This window comes from Bufo gargarizans, chromosome 3 (assembly GCF_014858855.1).
Source record: "Bufo gargarizans isolate SCDJY-AF-19 chromosome 3, ASM1485885v1, whole genome shotgun sequence".
NCBI classification, from domain to species: domain Eukaryota; kingdom Metazoa; phylum Chordata; class Amphibia; order Anura; family Bufonidae; genus Bufo; species Bufo gargarizans.
The window spans coordinates 201499835-201516880 of record NC_058082.1 but is presented as its reverse complement, the minus strand read 5'-3'; the positions used below and the strand labels follow the sequence as shown (position 1 = coordinate 201516880).

The 17046-nt window shown below is 47.8% G+C and overlaps 1 protein-coding gene across 4 annotated transcripts in view; it reads left to right on the top strand.

Annotated features, from left to right (window-relative positions):
* The window catches only part of GABRG3 (gamma-aminobutyric acid type A receptor subunit gamma3), a 1148957-nt gene that overhangs the window by 780976 nt on the left and 350935 nt on the right, over window positions 1–17046 (top strand). The gene's annotated exons all lie outside the window — the stretch shown is intronic.

Sequence of the window (17046 nt, the reverse complement as noted above, 5' to 3'; positions counted from 1 at the left end):
TAGGTGAAGGACCCAGGACCTGAGTGTGTCACTGTTTTTACCTACTCTGAAGCGGGGAGTGGTTATGACACGTTCAGGTCCAGCCTTGGGTAATTGGAACAGGGGCAGTCCTTTGCCCCATAGGGAGAAAACCTGGCAGCATCTTTGCTTTGCCCATTTCTCCATATCCCGTAAGTCCAATCAAGAAATATAGTAGATATTGATAATCAGTACAATTTTACGCATCATCTGATAACAAATACGACTAGAAGATAATACCGGGTGCCCGAGAACCTTTATATCTCAGAGCGGGAATCTCTGATTTGTCCGCGGGTTTCCTAGAAGGTGGGTTAGGAGAACCAAAACCATCTCTGAAAAGATGGTTCCTTTCCCATTTCCATAACCCATGAAATATTAGGAAAATATGGGAAGAATATGAAGTTTATGGATTGGAGGTGACTTTCAGGTCATTTTCCCTCCTGTACCAGCCAGCTGTGTGATAAGGATCTGTCCTTTTCTTCTGAAGCTCGCTGCCCAGGCTAAAGGTGTGAGACCCCTGCTGGTATTGTAGACACTATGGCTGCAGAGAGACCGGGTTTATGAGGTTCTGTCAAGAGAATACCAGATTGATGGGTACTTAAACCTGGCATGGGGCAGGAAGATTCTTTGGCAAGAAGGTGCTAATTGTACCTCTGATCTGTGAGTTACTCCTTTAGTGAAAGAGAAGATTCTTAGTGAAGGCTCTTTTGTCTTTGTGATTGAGAAATATGGCGCATTTGTGATTTCCTAGTATCGCTGTGGATCGCAAAGCGTCACAGTCGGTACATCTACTTCAAATTTGGGGCACTGTGCATGCAATCGAATGTGCCACCAGATATGAGCAGCGTGTTAAGTAGTACTATTCTTATCAGTTTAATCCCTGTTGTGTCCCCACAGTGCAGCACCAGAGGCCAGAAAAATTGATGTTTCCCAAGCAGAAAGTACCCTAAAACATTGCGGCTTGAACCCTAGTTGGTGGCAGATAAGTCACGCAAGTCATCCGGCATTCAGAGATAAAATACAGCAGCGTGTGGACCATTTTTAGCCCAAGGCAGCTCATCTCAGTCATCAGGCCTTTTTTAGTCGAATGTATCGCCCACTGTCAGTCCCTTTGGGATCCATCCCTCATTCATCTTAATAAGGGTGAAGTAATCTAGACTTTTTTGACCTAGGCGACTTCTCTTGAGTGACAATACCTCCTGCTGCACTGAAGGTCCTTTCTGACAGGACACTTGAAGCGGGGTAGGCCAGAAGTTCTATCATAAATTGGGATAGCTCAGGCCACAGATCAAGCCTGCACACCCAGTAGTCAAGGGGTTCATCGCTCCTCAGAGTGTCAATATCTGCAGTTAAGGTGAGGTAGTCTGCTACCTGTCGGTTAAGTTGTTCTCTGAGGGTGGACCCCAAAGGGCTGTGGCGATGCATAGGACTTAAAAAGCTCTGCATGTCCTCCATCAACAACACGTTTGTAAAGCGTCCTGTCCTTGCCAGCGTGGTCGTGGTAGGAGGAGGTTTGCTTTCACCTCTTCCCCTGTTAGATTCCCATTGTGCTGTGACATCACCCTTATGCGCTGTGTAAAGCATACTTTTTATTTTATTTTGGAACTGCTGCATCCTTTCCGACTTCCGGAAAGGTAACATTTCAGGCACTTTCTGCTTATACCGGGGGTCTAGTAGCGTGGCCACCCATTACAGTTCTTTCTCCTTCAGCCTTTTTATACGAGGGTCCCTTAACAGGCACGGCAGCATGAAAGACCCCATTTGCACAAGGTTGGATGCCGAGCTCCTCATGTCTCGTTCCTCATCTTCACTGATCTCATTGAAGGTCTGTTCTTCCCCCCAGCCACGTACAACACCATGGGTACCAGATAGGTGACAATGAGCACCCTGGGATGCCTGCTGTGGTTGGTCTTCCTCCTCCTCAAAGCCATATTCCTCCTCTGACTCCTCTTCCTCAGACTCCTCTTCCAGCGTTACCACAGGTCCAGCAAGCGATGCTGATAAGGCTGTTTCTGGTGGTGATGATGGTGACCACAACTCTTCCTCTTCACGCTCATCTACGGCCTGATCCAGCACTCTTCGCAGGGCACGCTCCAGGAAGAAAACAAATAGGATGATGTCGCTGATGGTGCCTTTGGTGCGACTGACTAGGTTTGTCACCTCCTCAAAAGGACGCATGAGCCTACAGGCATTGCGCATGAGCATCCAGTAACGTGGCAAAAAAATTCCCAGCTCCACAGAGGCTGCCCTAGCACCCCAGTCATACAAATACTCGTTGACGGCTTTTTCTTGTTGGAGCAGGCGGTCGAACATTAGGAGTGTTGAATTCCAACGTGTCGGGCTGACGCAAATCAAGCGCCTCACTGGCATGTTGTTTTGGCGCTGAATGTCTGAAAAGTGCGCCATGGCCGTGTAGGAACACCTGAAATGGCCACACACCTTCCTGGCCTGCTTGAAAACGTCCTGTAAGCCTAAGTACTTATGCACAAAGCATTGTACGATCATATTACACACATGTGCCATGCACGGCACATGTGTCAACTTGCCCAAATTCAATGCCGCCAACAAATTGCTTCCATTGTCACACACCACTTTGCCGATCTCCAGTTGGTGCAGAGTCAGCCACTGATCCACCTGTGCGTTCAGGGCGGACAGGAGTGCTGGTCCGGTGTGACTCTCTGCTTTCAGGTAAGTCAACCCCAAGACGGCATGACACTGTCGTATCCGGGATGTGGAATAGCCCCTGGGGAGCTGGGAGGGTGCCGTTGATGTGGAGCAATACGCAGCAGCAGAAGAGGACTCAGCCGAGGAGGTTATGGAAGAGAATGGCGTAGGACGAGTAGAGGAGGTGGCAGCAGGCCTGCCTGCAAGTCGTGGCGGTGTCACCAACTTCTCTGCAGAGCCACGCATTCCATGCTTGGCAGCCGTGAGCAGGTTTACCCAATGCGCAGTGTAGGTGATATACCTGCCCTGACCGTGCTTTGCAGACCAGGTATCAGTGGTCAGATGGACCCTTGCCCCAACACTGTGTGCCAGACATGCCATGACTTCCTTTTGCACAATCGAGTACAGGTTGGGGATTGCCTTTTGTGCAAAGAAATTTCGGCTGGGTACCTTCCACTGCGGTGTCCCAATAGCTACAAATTTTTTGAAGGCCTCAGACTCCACCAACTTGTATGGTAAAAGCTGGCGGGCTAAGAGTTCAGACAAGCCAGCTGTCAGACGCCGGGCAAGGGGGTGACTTTGTGACATTGGCTTCTTACGCTCAAACATGTCCTTGACAGACACCTGACTGTGGGCAGATGAGCAGGAACTGCTCAAGGCGAGAGGCGGACTGGCGGGTGGTTGAGAGGGGGCAAGGAGGACAGCAGTGGTTGATGTGGCTGAAGATGCTGGACCAGGAGGAGGATGGTGGCTTTGAGTTTGTATGCTGCTTTTACTCATGTGTTGATCCCATAGGCGTTTGTGATGTGAGATCATGTGCCTTCGCAAAGCAGTTGTACCTAGGTGGGTGTTGGACTTCCCACGACTCAGTTTCTTTTGGCACAGGTTGCAAATGGCATCACTGTTATCAGAGGCAGACACACCAAAAAAATGCCACACTGCTGAGCTTTGCAATGACGGCATTCTGGTGGTGGCAACAGCATGCGTTGATTGGCATGCTGTCTGGCTGACCCCGGGTGCCGATATATGCTGTCTGACTGTGCCACTAGCTCCTTGCGACGACCTCCCCCTGCTTCCAACTCGTCTCCTCCTCCTCTCTGTCTCCCCATCTGAACTTTCCCCCTGTTCTTCTTCTCTTCAAGCGGGCACCCACGTGACATCCACGGACACATCGTCATCATCAACCGTTTCACTTGTATCTGACAACTCAGCAAAGGAAGCAGCAGCGGGTACAACATCATCATCATCACACCGTACGTCCATGTATGTAATTCTGCCTGACTGAGACATATCCCTGTTATCTACATCCTCTGGCAATATCGGTTGCGCATCACTCATTTCTTCCAACTGATGTGTAAATAACTCCTCTGACAGATCAAGTGAAGCGGTTGTGGTGCTAGTGTTGATGGTGGTGGCAGACGGGGCGAGTGGTAACTTGAGAGGTGCCCGAAGCTGAGCTGGAGGAGGATGGTGCGTCAAGGTTCCGAGCGGAAGCTGTAGAAGATTGGGTGTCCTGTGTTAGCCAGTCAACTATGTCCTTAGAACTTTTTGATTTCAGGGTACGTGGCCTCTGAACACTGGGCATTAGTCTAGGGCCAAAGGGAATCACAGCACCACAACCACGATGGCCCCTGCGGGTTGGCCTGCCTCTGCCTGTCATTTTTTTTTAGATTAGTTAAGTTGATTTTTGGGGTGTATTTTAGTTTTAATTTAATTCTTTTATTATACAGTATGTCAGACAGGTGACAGGCACTTCAAAGAGAAAGGACAGTGGCCAAAATGTTTCTGTTGCAGGCAGAAGTAGCAGCAGAAGAAGGGAGGATGACAGTAGTCGCAGTGAGAGGCCTGAGCTCCCGGTGTCATGTAGCGATCGTGTCTTGACCAGCAACCCAGAGGTGCTTGAATGGTTGACTCGGTCTTTGACTTTGTCGCAAGTGACATCTGACACCCCCAGCCAAGAGTCGGTGGGTTCCGCTGACATTTCGCTTAGTTGGCATGTCCAGGGAGCAGGCCCTGTGCCCCCAGCTATCCTCAACCTGCCTCGGTCATTTTCAGTTACCTCAGAGCAAGAAGTATTATATGCCATAGGCTCGGCTCCACTTTTCAGTGAGATCGAGCTACTAGAGGACAGTCAGCAGCTACTGCCCAGCCAAGATTTGTAGGAGACATCCGTTGTTGATTGACAGGGCCGGCGTTCGTCTTCTCCTGCCAGCCCTTTACACAGCACACAGGGCCGTCAGGAGGAGATGAACGCTGCCTGGCCCTGTCAATCAAGGATGGCAGGGTGTGACATAAAGTGGGAGAACGGAGCCTCTAGGAGCAGGAGCAATGCCCCCCTACTCCTAGAGGCTAATTTGCATATCATCAATGTTAAAATTGTGCACTAAGGGGCACAGCCATAAGAATAGAAGAGTTAGGGTCTGCTGACATTAGCACATTGCTAATATCAGCCAGTTTAATAGGATAGGGTTAATTCTGATGACCGAAACCCTTTAAGCCACTTTATAACCAGTTTGGCAGTATGCTTCAGGTCATTGTCCATTTGGAAGACCCATTTCTGCCCAAGCTTTAACTTCTTGGCTGATGTCTTGAGATGTTGCTTTAGTATTTCCACAAAATCTTCTTTCCTCATGATGGCAATTATCTATTTGGTGAAGTGCACCAGTCCCTCCTGCAGCAAACCAACCCCACAACATGATGCTGCCACCCCTGTGTTTCACAGTTGGAATGGTGTTCTTAGGCTTCCAAGCTTCTCCCTTTTCCTCCAAACGTAACAATGGTCATTATGGCCAAAAAGTTCAATTTTAGCTTTGTCAGATCACAGGACATGTCTCCAAAAACGTAGGTATTTGTTCCTGTGTGCATTTGCAAACATTAATCTGGCTTTAACATTAATTATGGCTTTTGGAGTAATGGCTTCTTCCTGGCAGATTGGCCTTTCAGCCCATGTTGATACAATACTCGTTTCACTGTGGATATTGACACAATCTTACCAGCTTCCGCCATCATCTTCACAAGGTCTTTTGCTTTTGTTCTTGGGTTGATATGTACATATCGGACCAAAGCACGTTCATCTCTGGGACACAGAACCCGTCTCCTTCCTGAGCGATATGCTGGCTGGACATTCCCATTTTGTTTTTACTTGAGTATAATTGTTTGTACAGATGAATGGCATCTTCAGGTATCTTGAAATTGCACCCAGGGTTGAGCCAGACTTGTGCAAGTCCACAATTCCCTTCCTGATATCTTGGCTGATTTCTTTAGACTTCCCCATGATGCTATACAAAGGAGCAGTGTGTTTCAGGTGTGCATTTAAATACATCCACAGGTGTGTCTCTAATTAACTCCAATGTTGCCAACGAACCTAACAGAAGCTTCCAAACACCTGACATCTTCATATGGACAGTCCAGAATTGTTTAAAGGTATAGTAATCTTAGTGTATGTAAACTTTTGACATTAAAGAAAGTAATACAACTGCCTTAAAACATTCTCCCTCATTATTCTGGCATTTGGCAAATAATAATAATTGTGGTAATCCTAATTGACCAAAAAGAGGAAAGGTTTATTATGATTTCTTGTCAGATATTGAGAAAAACATGCATACGTGTCTTTTTATATAGTGTATGTAAGCGTATGGTTTCAACTGTATATGTGTGGTTGTGTCTGTGTGTATATGTATATTTGTGGTCAAGGCTGCAGGGGACGAGGAACCCGACTGGATGCAGTTTGCCTATCTCACTTACCGATACCGAACCTATCTAAGATGGCTGATGGTGTGCCCTTAGCCATGAGCGAGGGTATGCCTATAAGGGAGCATACCCTAGGGGCCCAAGGAAGAAAGGGGAAGGGAGGGTGGTGCACCGGAACTGCACGTGCACAGGTGAACAGGTGGGAGGAGAATATAAAGACCTCACGCCCCTCCCACAGATGCAGGTTGAGTATTCAGCCTTCCCTATTTGTGGTAAAGGCTGCAGGGGATGAGGAACCCGACCGAAGGCAATTTGCCTATCTCACTTACCAATACCGAACCTATCTAAGATGGCTGGTGGTGTGCCCTTAGCCATGAGCGAGGGTATGCCTATAAGGGGGCAAAAACCAAATCATTTAGTATGTAGCAATTTATTTGAAAAAGCAATTTACAATTGCAGGCCAAATTTCCGTATAAAATGTGGGAGATGAACTGCGTTGAAGTGAGAGGTCGGTTTTTGAAAGGTAACAGTGGGCTATCTGATGAGGAGTTATCCAGAACGGACAGCCACTTTGTAAGGACCCTGATGGGGCACCACTCGCTGAACATCTGAAAATAATAGATTTTTATCGGGGCCCTGCTTGGGAAGTTTTTGTGGAATGTAGGTATAAAGTGAAATGATTGCTGTGTCGTACCAATTGACCTACCTATGGAGAAGCCTTTGATGCTGGGAGAGGTGTGAGTAAACTCCCCGGGTCTCAAAAAGCCGTAAAAGCTGAGATACATCGCTGCTTTAATGATTGTACTGGTATAGGGCCCAAAAGGTTTGCCGTCTAGGGAGGTAGACAGTTTCCTAAATAGTTCTCCTGAGACTGGTTGTCTATCTGGCCCTGGATTCTTGGAACTCTTCAGTATTCCACTTAAGGTTGCTTTGATTGCTTGTGAAGCAAACAATGACCTGCTGTCTGGGTGTCTTAGCATTGTGGTCATATGAACAGTCAGGGCCGTCTTTTTTTATTTATTTTTTATTTATATTTTTATTGTAAATTTTTATAACAAAAAAAAAAAAAAACCAAGGTAGAGGCTCGCAGGCCAAGCAGATGCAAGACATCGATATGAGACATGGTTATGATTATGAGACATGTAGGAGACATACATCAATAATTAGCAGAGAGGCACTGGACATTATTTAGAGTAAAGCCGGCACATGATCGAGACATAACCAAGCCAAGTAAAGAGGTGATGAGGAGAGGTCAGAGTCTGATCTCAAAAAGGCAGGTAAGGCCTAAAGGGAGGTGTGGAGGTATGCATAACGAGGCTAGGAAATTACCCCTAAAGAGTATAGCACATGCTGGTCGAGGATATAAAACAACTACCCACATGGGCTACACTCAGAGAAGGCATATTACGGCTTGGGAGACCTAAATTTGGACCATAAGGACCATTTTTTGAGGAAGGACCCATGAGCGCGTGCTTCCCAGGCTGACAGCTCCTCAAATCTATGTATCTGGTCAATTTTTAGGATCCACTGTTCCAGGGTTGGAACTTCAGGGCGGAGCCAGAATTTAGGAATGAGGAGGCGGGCCGCTATCAACATCTGTGTGAATACGAATGGAGGTTTAGCATCTTCTTTAGATTGAGGGAGGGATAGAAGGGCCATTTGAGATGACACATTGATCGAGGTACCGCAAACTTTGTTAGCGAGTGAGAAAACCTCACTCCACCATGTATGGATAAGGGGACAAGTCCACCATATGTGCAGGAAAGTCCCTCTCTCCCCAAGGCATCTCCAGCAGGCGTCAGAAGCAGATCCGGCATACCTTGATGTTTTATCTGGCGTATTGTACCATCTAGTAAGGATTTTGTAGCCATTTTCTTGGATTCTGACGCAGCGGGAGGTCCCGTGGGGAGATTCCAGCAAAGTAGGCAGTAAATCAAATGGGATTACAGTGTTTAGATCCAATTCCCAGTGCGCAATAAATGATGGCTTAGCTAGCATAGGGGGTGAGCGGAGTTTGCTATAGATCCGCGAGATTAGTTTCTTTGGCATCTGACACTGAGCTATCAGATATTCAAGCCAAACCCACGGGCGTGTGAGGTCTCCTAGTGTGACATGTTGTTTCAGGTAGGATCTAATGTAGGTAACAGAGAAAAAATCATGTGGATGAGGATTCAGAAGGGCATTCATGTCCTTAAGATCCATCCATTTTCCAGACTGAAGTGCTAGGGAAATTATGGGGGTCTTGGATGATGAGAGCCCCGAAGAAGTCGCCCTCCTCAGTTCTGAGGGGGCCGTGTTTAATATATCAGATACGGACAGGAGTGGAGAGGGGAAAGGGATAGAGCAATGCGTGGAGGACAGCCATTTCCAAGCCTCTAAGGTGGCTTTAAGTATTGGATAATAGGTCATGGGGCAAGGAGGGACTTGTTTGTGGCCTAAGAGGAGCGCCCTGGCTGGGCTATTCAGAACTTCTAGTTCCATCTGAACCACTATGGGTGGTGGAGAAGGGCGTAACCAAGCCAAGGCCCGTGAGAGTTGAATGGCTCTTCCGTATAGTTCAGGATTTGGCAGACCAATTCCCCCTGCCTGTCTAGGCCTGGTGAGGAGAGCACTGGATAGTCTCGCCTTTTTTCCATTCCAAATAAAGAACCTGAATTTCTGCATGATGGAGTCATAGTAATGTTTAGGGACCGATATGGGAAGAACTTGTTGCAAATATGTGAGTCGTGGAAGTATTAGGGACATGATTAGGTTTTTGCGACCAAACCAGGACAGTGTAGAATTGTTTCGAGCTAAGTGATCAATGGCTTCAAAGAGTGACTGTTTCAGTGGAGTATAGTTGAGGGAGAATAGGTCTGATATGTTAGAGCTGATTTTGACTCCAAGATAGGTAATAGTGGGGGAAGACCAGTTAAAAGGGGAGTTTATCATCAATTGATGTTTAGTTGTTAGTGGGACACCAAGGCTGAGAACTAGCGATTTACTAGAATTGATTTTGAAGTCCGAAAGGTTGCTATATTCATTTAGGTGGGACTGAATTCGGGGCAGGGAAGTCTTAGGGTTGACCGTCATCACAAGGACGTCATCAGCAAAGGCAGCTAACTTCTGTTCCCTACCTCCCAAACATAGACCCATTACCTCCCGGTCCAATCTTATGGTAGCCAGTAGGGGCTCCAGGGCCAAGATAAAAAGAAGGGGTGATAGGGGGCAACCCTGACGTGTTCCATTTCTAATGGGAAATGGAGAGGATATTGTGCCATTAACTAGGACAGCTGCTGATGCACTCTCATACATCGCAAATGTTGCTTGAGAAAAAGAGTCAGGAATGCCGAAGATCCGTAAAACATGTCTTAGATATGACCAATTGACCCTATCGAATGCTTTTTCGGCATCTGTGCTAAGTAAGAGTAACGGGGAGGATACTCGTTTGGCATGGCATAAGATATTAATCACTCTTGTGGTGTTGTCTTTGCCCTCCCTATTCCGGATGAAGCCAACCTGATCTCCATGGATCAATTGAGGCAGAAGGATAGCTAACCTATTGGCCAGCATCTTGGCCAGGAGTTTGAGGTCTATGTTTAGGAGGGAGATAGGCCTATAATTGGCACAAATTTTAGTATCCTTCCCTTCTTTGGGGATGAGAGTAATGTTGGCCGCGGTCATGTCCCTGGACAAGGGGATTCCCCGCAGGGTCTGGTTACAGACTTTCAGGAGATGAGGTAGGAGAATTTCATGAAATGTTTTGTAATAGGCCAGCGGGAGACCATCAGGGCCTGGGCTTTTCCCTAGTGGCATTTGATTCATCGCTGTTTTAAGCTCGGTAAGGGAAAAAGGGGCTTCAAGACTCGATTTCTGTTCTGGGGAAACGCTAGGGAGGTTAGCAGTCTCTAGGAAAGAGGATATAGCCGAGGAGCGGGGTTCCGCATCCATTTTTGGGGGGAGATTATATAAATCTTTGTAGAAGGATCGAAATTGGGCCGCAATTTGGGATGCAGAATATATGGGAGTCCCATCTTGAGAGGAGAGCTGGTGAACATAATTCGCGGATCTTCTCCCTTTAATCCTGTTCATGACAAATTTGGTGGCCTTATCGCCGTGCGCAAAGAATTTGTGTTGGGAGCTCATGTAAAACTTGGCTGCTCTAGCGTTCAGGAGAAATTTGAGTCTGGCTCTATATTTTGAGAGTTCACTAAATTGGGGGTCAGTCGGTTTAATTTTGTGGGCGGACTCAAGCCTTTGGATGTTTTTCAGAGCCATATCTATTTCCTTTTCCCTGTTTTTCTTTTGAAAGGAGCCAATGCTGATAAACTGTCCCCTGATTACCGGTTTGTGGGCGTCCCAGATAGTATTGATCTGGAGTTTCGGACTGTCATTTAGGGAGAAATATTCCTTGATGTGTTTAGCTATCCTCTCAGACGAGTCTTGGTGGCTTAAAAGGGATTCATTTAGACGCCAATTAAAGCACGAGGGGGATTCATTGGGAGCCCTAACAGATATAAAGATTGGGGAGTGGTCGGACAAATGGATTGAGCCAATAGAAGACCTCTGACATAGGTGTAAATGCTCCTTGGAAACAAACAGGTAATCGATCCTGTGGTATGTACCATGTAGGGACGAGTAAAACGTATAATCCAAATCATTGGGATGTTGGGTACGCCACACATCAATCAGATGCAGGTCCCACAAGGAGCTCCTGATTGCTTTCAAAGAACTATTGGAGTGAGAAGATTTACGCGTGGAGATATCAAGTTGCGGCCATAGAGCCACATTCAAGTCCCCTCCCGCTATCACTATGCCCTCCTTGAAGGACTCTATTAAAGGGAATATAGTACAGAGCCAGCGAGCCTGGTGTGAGTTTGGGGCATATAAGTTGATAAAGGTATAGGTCTGTGGTCCTATTGTACCTTTGAGTAGCAAATATCTCCCATCTGGATCTATAACCTGATCGACAAATTTAAAGGGGATTCTCCTCTGTAGCCCTATACTGACCCCACAAGAAGCTGAGGAGCCTCCGCCACAGTGATACCAATTGGAGTAGTGTGAAAACCTCATGTCAGGATAGTGGTTGAAGCGGTAGTGTGTCTCTTGTAGGAAGATCACCCCGGCTCTGGCTTTTCTTAGAATGGCAAAGATTTGGCTCCTTTTTGAAGGGGAGTGGAAGCCTTTGACATTGTAAGAAGCTATTGATAAATCAGCCATTAGGTGTGGTGTAGGTGGAATTACCTCGATGCCGGTGTGACCTTCCCCAGAGCAGCACCTCAAAGTTATGCAAAAGCTTTGTACCAATTGTTGTAGGGGTCGTGCAGGATAGAGGCCTTTTCCATGTCAGCGCAAGAGACAGGTACCTTGGAGTAGGGGAAAAAAGGGAAAACAGAACATATACGGATGAACATTCATAAAACAGAAACATGGACATATTGGGATATGTCATAACCGAGCGGGGGTAATCTGGTCAGTAGACCAATTTAGGAGATCGTTTAACGCCTCGTGGATGGCTTTAAATAGGCAAGAAGAGGGAAAGAGACCTCATAAGAAGTAGGATTACACAAAGTCCTAGTGGCAGTGGGACTCTAAATTGCCGCGACCATACTATAGAAGTATCGCTAAAGTCCACAACTGCAGACGGGGATCTCATGAGTCCATTCAGTGTTCCTGTGACAGACTTCTTGGGGCGAGATGGTGGCCCCTTTTCTTAGAACGGGTGGTCTTCGGTGTACGAGGTAGTTCAAAGGGGACCACCTTGGGAACCTTCGGCAGAACACTTAAATCTTGGAAAAGTTCCCAATTCTCGATCGGCATAGGAGGCACATTCAGTAGCTCGTAAACTGCTGTAAGATCCGAGAATGATGAGACATTCACTCTCTTGCCCATATATGCAAAAGACAGGCCAAACGGGTATGACCAGCGGTACAGTACCTTGTGGGACCGAAGCCAATCAGTCAAAGGCTTGAGAGCTCTGCGCTTCTTCAGTGTGGAGGGTGCCAGGTCCTGGTATATGTCTATCTTGGAATCTTCGTATCTCAGATCTTGACGAGAGCGAGCAGCTTCCAGGATGGCCGTTTTCACTTGAAAGTTGAGGAACCTGCAAATGTCATCTCTGGGGGGTTCGGCGGGTTTAGGCTTGGGTCTCAGAGCCCTATGTGCTCGTTCTATAACAATGTCGTGCGGGTGGTCGGGTCCCAGCAGGGATCCGCATAGATCAATGATGGTAGCAGGGATGTCTCCCGGGGCAACAGACTCTGGTAGGCCCCTGAATCTCAAATTGTTCCTGCGCCCCCTGTTTTCCTGATCCTCTAGGGAATTATGCAGGTCGTTTAGATACAGGGCGCACCGGCGAAAGGAGTCAGAAACTGCTGACTGGTGGTTCAGGATTTCCACCTGGTGCGTTTCAAGGGCCTCCACTCGCTCCCCCACCTGCCTCACCTCGTGTCTGCACGCCGAGAGTTCCGCCAGTATCGGCTCCAGTACTCTGTTCAGAGCACGGTCGAGGTATTTCCTGGTGATCGGGAGTTCAGCGCTGGGCTGGCAGGCCTCTGAGTCGCTCTCCTCGTATGAATCTGCTGAGGCGCGCTTCGGAGCTTTAGGCTGTGGCGTCAGCGCCATCTTGGATTCCTTTGCAGCGATCGTGCCGGCAGCCTTTTTCAGAAACTTCTCCATGTCTCCGCTTGAGACTTGATTTTTAGAGGGAGCAGGAGGGTCACCGTGTTTAGCGTTCCCGATTTTGACCATTCTTGCCTGTTTTAGCTTGAGTTAGCTGGCGTTAGGGACGATCCTCCTTACAGAGCTAAGCGCTAAGCCACCATTCTCTTCCGGCGCTAGCTCCGCCCCCCGTCAGGGCCGTCTTTAACAAGGGGAAAAAGGGGCAGCTGCCCCGAGCCCAGTTGCTCCTGGGGGCCCAAGGCAGCTGCCTCTTGAGCCCTGCTAGCCACTGCCCCGGGTGTCAAGCTGTCAGCTACACAGGGGGTGCTGCCATGCCATGCCTGCCGACACTCCAGGCAGCGTACTGTGAGAGCTGTGATTCTCTAAGACCTTAGATGACATCACCGTGTGACCAGTAACCTAGCAATATTACTGGTCACATGGCTATGAGGTCATCAAGGTCCTACCAGGAGTGTTGCAGGAGAAGTTTGCCTTAACTGTGGAGCTTTTTTGTGTGAAGATTACATCAGAAAAAGGTGTCAGGGGCTGTTATGCTAATATACTGTAAACTACTGTATAGTGGGGTGCTATATACTGTGTGGGGGGCCGTATACTGTGGGGGCCTTTACAGTATGGGGGGCCTGTATAGTGTGGGGGCATGTATAGTGTGGGGGGCTGTATACTGTGGGGGGGCTGTATACTGTGGGAGGACTGTATACTGTGTGGGGGATGTATACTGTGTGGGGGGTTGTATACTGTAGGGGCCTGTATAGTGTGGGGGTCTGTATAGTGTGGGGGGCTGTATACTGTACACTGTGGGTACTTTATATTGTGGAGTGCTATGCTGCTGTACTGTATACTGTGGGTGCTGTATAGTGTGGAGTGCTATACTGCTGTACTGTATAGTGTGGGGGCTGTATAGTGTGGGGTGCTGTATCGTGTATAGTTTGGGGTGCTGTATACGGTGAGGTGCTATACTGCTCTACTGTATACTGTGAGGTGTTGTATACTGTGGGGTGCTGTATACTGTGGCCTGCTATACTGCTCTACTATATACTGTGGGGTACTGTATAGTGTGGGGTGCTATACTGTATACTGTGGGTTGCTGTATACTGTAGGGTGCTATACTGCATACTGTTGGGTGCTGGGGTGCACTGTAACACTAGGGTGAGCCAAGCCCTGGTCTCCTTCCTGCAGAGCAGTGCCCACTTCTAGCCTGAGCCCAGCTGCCCAGAGCACTGATCCTGAGCCGCTGGAGTCCTCAGAACTGAAAGTATTTACAGTCATTCACTGTACTCTACCAGATGTGTGGATTTTTTGTGTGTGTGTTGTGGTGGAGGGCGTGATTGCCTGCTAAGGTGTGGGAAGGCGGGATCCAGGGGGCCCAAGTAAATTTTTGCCCAGGGTCCAATCAATATTAAAGATGGCCCTGTGAACAGTGCTGGAAGGTGTGTTTTCCCATATCAGGTACCTCAGATGGGTAAGACAGATAAAATCCAGAGAGTGGCAGTAGTCTCAGCAAAGCATAGTTTGTTGAGACATTTTTGTATACATTTTCTCAGGCTTCCTCATCATTTACCTATCATCTGGCACGTCCAGACCACATTCGTAGTTGTTCAGGCTTACGGTAATTTCCCTTAAGGCATCCGTGCTTTCAGGTTTAGGCAATCCAGATATATAAAAAAAAAAAAGGTTAATACCTCTTCACACACCGTGCCTGCTCGCTGGCATGTCATACCAAATTCACCACCTTTTCACGCTGCCGGCTCGCTGTCTTACGCTGTCAAAAATCACGTTGTCCATTCTTCTCTTCTTTTCCATAACTGCGGATGAATGGGTAGCAACTTGAAGGCGTCGGCAATATCAGCTTTGGACAACCAGGTTCCCGTGCCCAACTTGATGATAAGCTGAATGGCCTCGTCTATGGAAGAGTATTGCATTGAGAATTCTTTGAAAGGGATGAGGGAATTGAGGATGGGTATATCAGAAGCATGAGGCTCTGACAGATCGTATATTAAGCGTTTTTTATTTGTGAATTGTTTGCTTACGAGCCCGATGGGACTGACCCTCCAGGAATCAAAAGGGGGCATGGAAAAAGGACCTATAAGGAAGCCCTTTTGAAATTCAGATTGGATTAAGGTGTTGACTGAATCCAGGTCTCTGAGTGCTGAAAGGAGGTTGGGGCCCTCCCAGGTGGATTGAGGCAGAGCTACCAACCCTGTATTGAAACCCTTCCTGAAGCCGTACACTTGGAACTGTACAAAATTGGGATCGTGATGGTCCTGTAAGAGGACTGTCAACAGGTCCACGTTGACCCCACCTAGTCACGTATTCCTAGATGACCTTTCAGGACAGGTGGATTGAGGATGGGCCCTGAAACAGACCGAGCAGACTTGGAGGGCCCTACACTTGTTGTAGTTGCAGATCGATAAATTGTAGTTGTTGCATACCTAGGTTTTGCCAAGAAAGACTATGAGTCTGCCTAATTTGTCGGCTGTTTGGACGGGATTAGGCAGTCCGGGGAGACCAGAAAAATACCTATCTTGAAGGGCGGGACTCAGGTTGGGACACCATTCGGATGAATGAAGTATGGACTGACACGTGGCGCAGGCTGGGGCCTTGAGCCCTGCGAAATGCCTGCAAAACAGCTCCATATCCACGGTGGCCCAATTGGTGACATGCTGAACGTGGGCCAATGCGGCGGCAGCTTTTGCGGAGAAGGAACGATGTTAATCGTAAAACGCATGGCCACCGTATTTGTGCCCCAGATCTGTGACCCTGTATAGATAAGCATTCAGTTCCTCCCGTCTACCTGGCTGCGCTGAACATATGATGTCTCTGAAGAGACTAAATGCCAGTACAAACTCTGGAATGGTGAGTTTCTTATTGAGACGGACATCCTTGGATTGGCCCCAGAGAACCTACCTGGGGAGAGTGAGCGGGAAGCGGAGGGACCTGCGATGGGTGAGGCTGGACAGCTGGAAGCGGGGCCCTAGCTTCCACTACGAGCAGTCTGTTTTGTATGTCGGTGACCAAGCTGGAGATTTTGTTAATGGCAGAATGCAACTGCACCAGAGAAAGTTGTATTGTGGACATGGGAACCTGCTCAACCGCTGGAACGGCTGAGTCTGTAACCAGAAGCCTGTACAACTCTGCCTTCCGGGTGGATGCTGGATGACAGATCCCTCTTCTGTTCAATTCGGCGATCAGTTTTGGGATCGTCCAGCTCCTTAAAGACATGTTGCTTGTGTGTTGTGAAACTGCTGTTTCTGGAACCGATATCAGACAGTTGTGACATGATTACACTGCAGAACGAAGCCAAGTGATTATTGTCGAAAGAAGCCGAAATGTCAAAGCACCGAAATGAGAAGAGAAGAATGGACAACGTGATTTTTGGCAGCGTAAGACAGCGAGCCGGCAGCGTGAAAAGGTGGTGAATTTGGTATGACATGCCAGCGAGCAGGCACGGTGTGTGAAGAGGTATTAACCTTTTTTTTTTTTTTTTTTTACCTGGATCTGGATTGCCTAAACCTGAAAGCATGGATGCCTTAAGGGAAATTACCGTAAGCCTGAACGAATGTGGTCTGAACGTGCCAGATGATAGGTAAATGATGAAGAAAGCCTGAGAAGTACATAACAGGGGAAAAATATAATGTCATGAACCAGAGAAATGTTTTAAAAAAGGGGGCCTCGCAATCTGCCTTAATGGGGTGATAGGGTTCAGGAAACCGAAACCTGAATGACAACACCGGCTGTGATTATTCTTGAATGGGAAGGGGGCATGAAACAAAAAACAGCCAACATGCATAACCCTGGTGAATGATGGACCTAAGGTGGGGTACTAGGTGGAAGGAACGCAATAGTGAAGTTAAATGACTGAAGGCTATGCAATGACAAACATGGCTGCATGAAGAAAAAATGGGACGAAGGAGGTGGTGTGTTTGAATGACGTGGGCCTGGAACGTGACTGGCTAGATATTGATATGACAACGTGAGTAATCGAAAAAACTTGAGCGACCAGACATTGATTTTGAC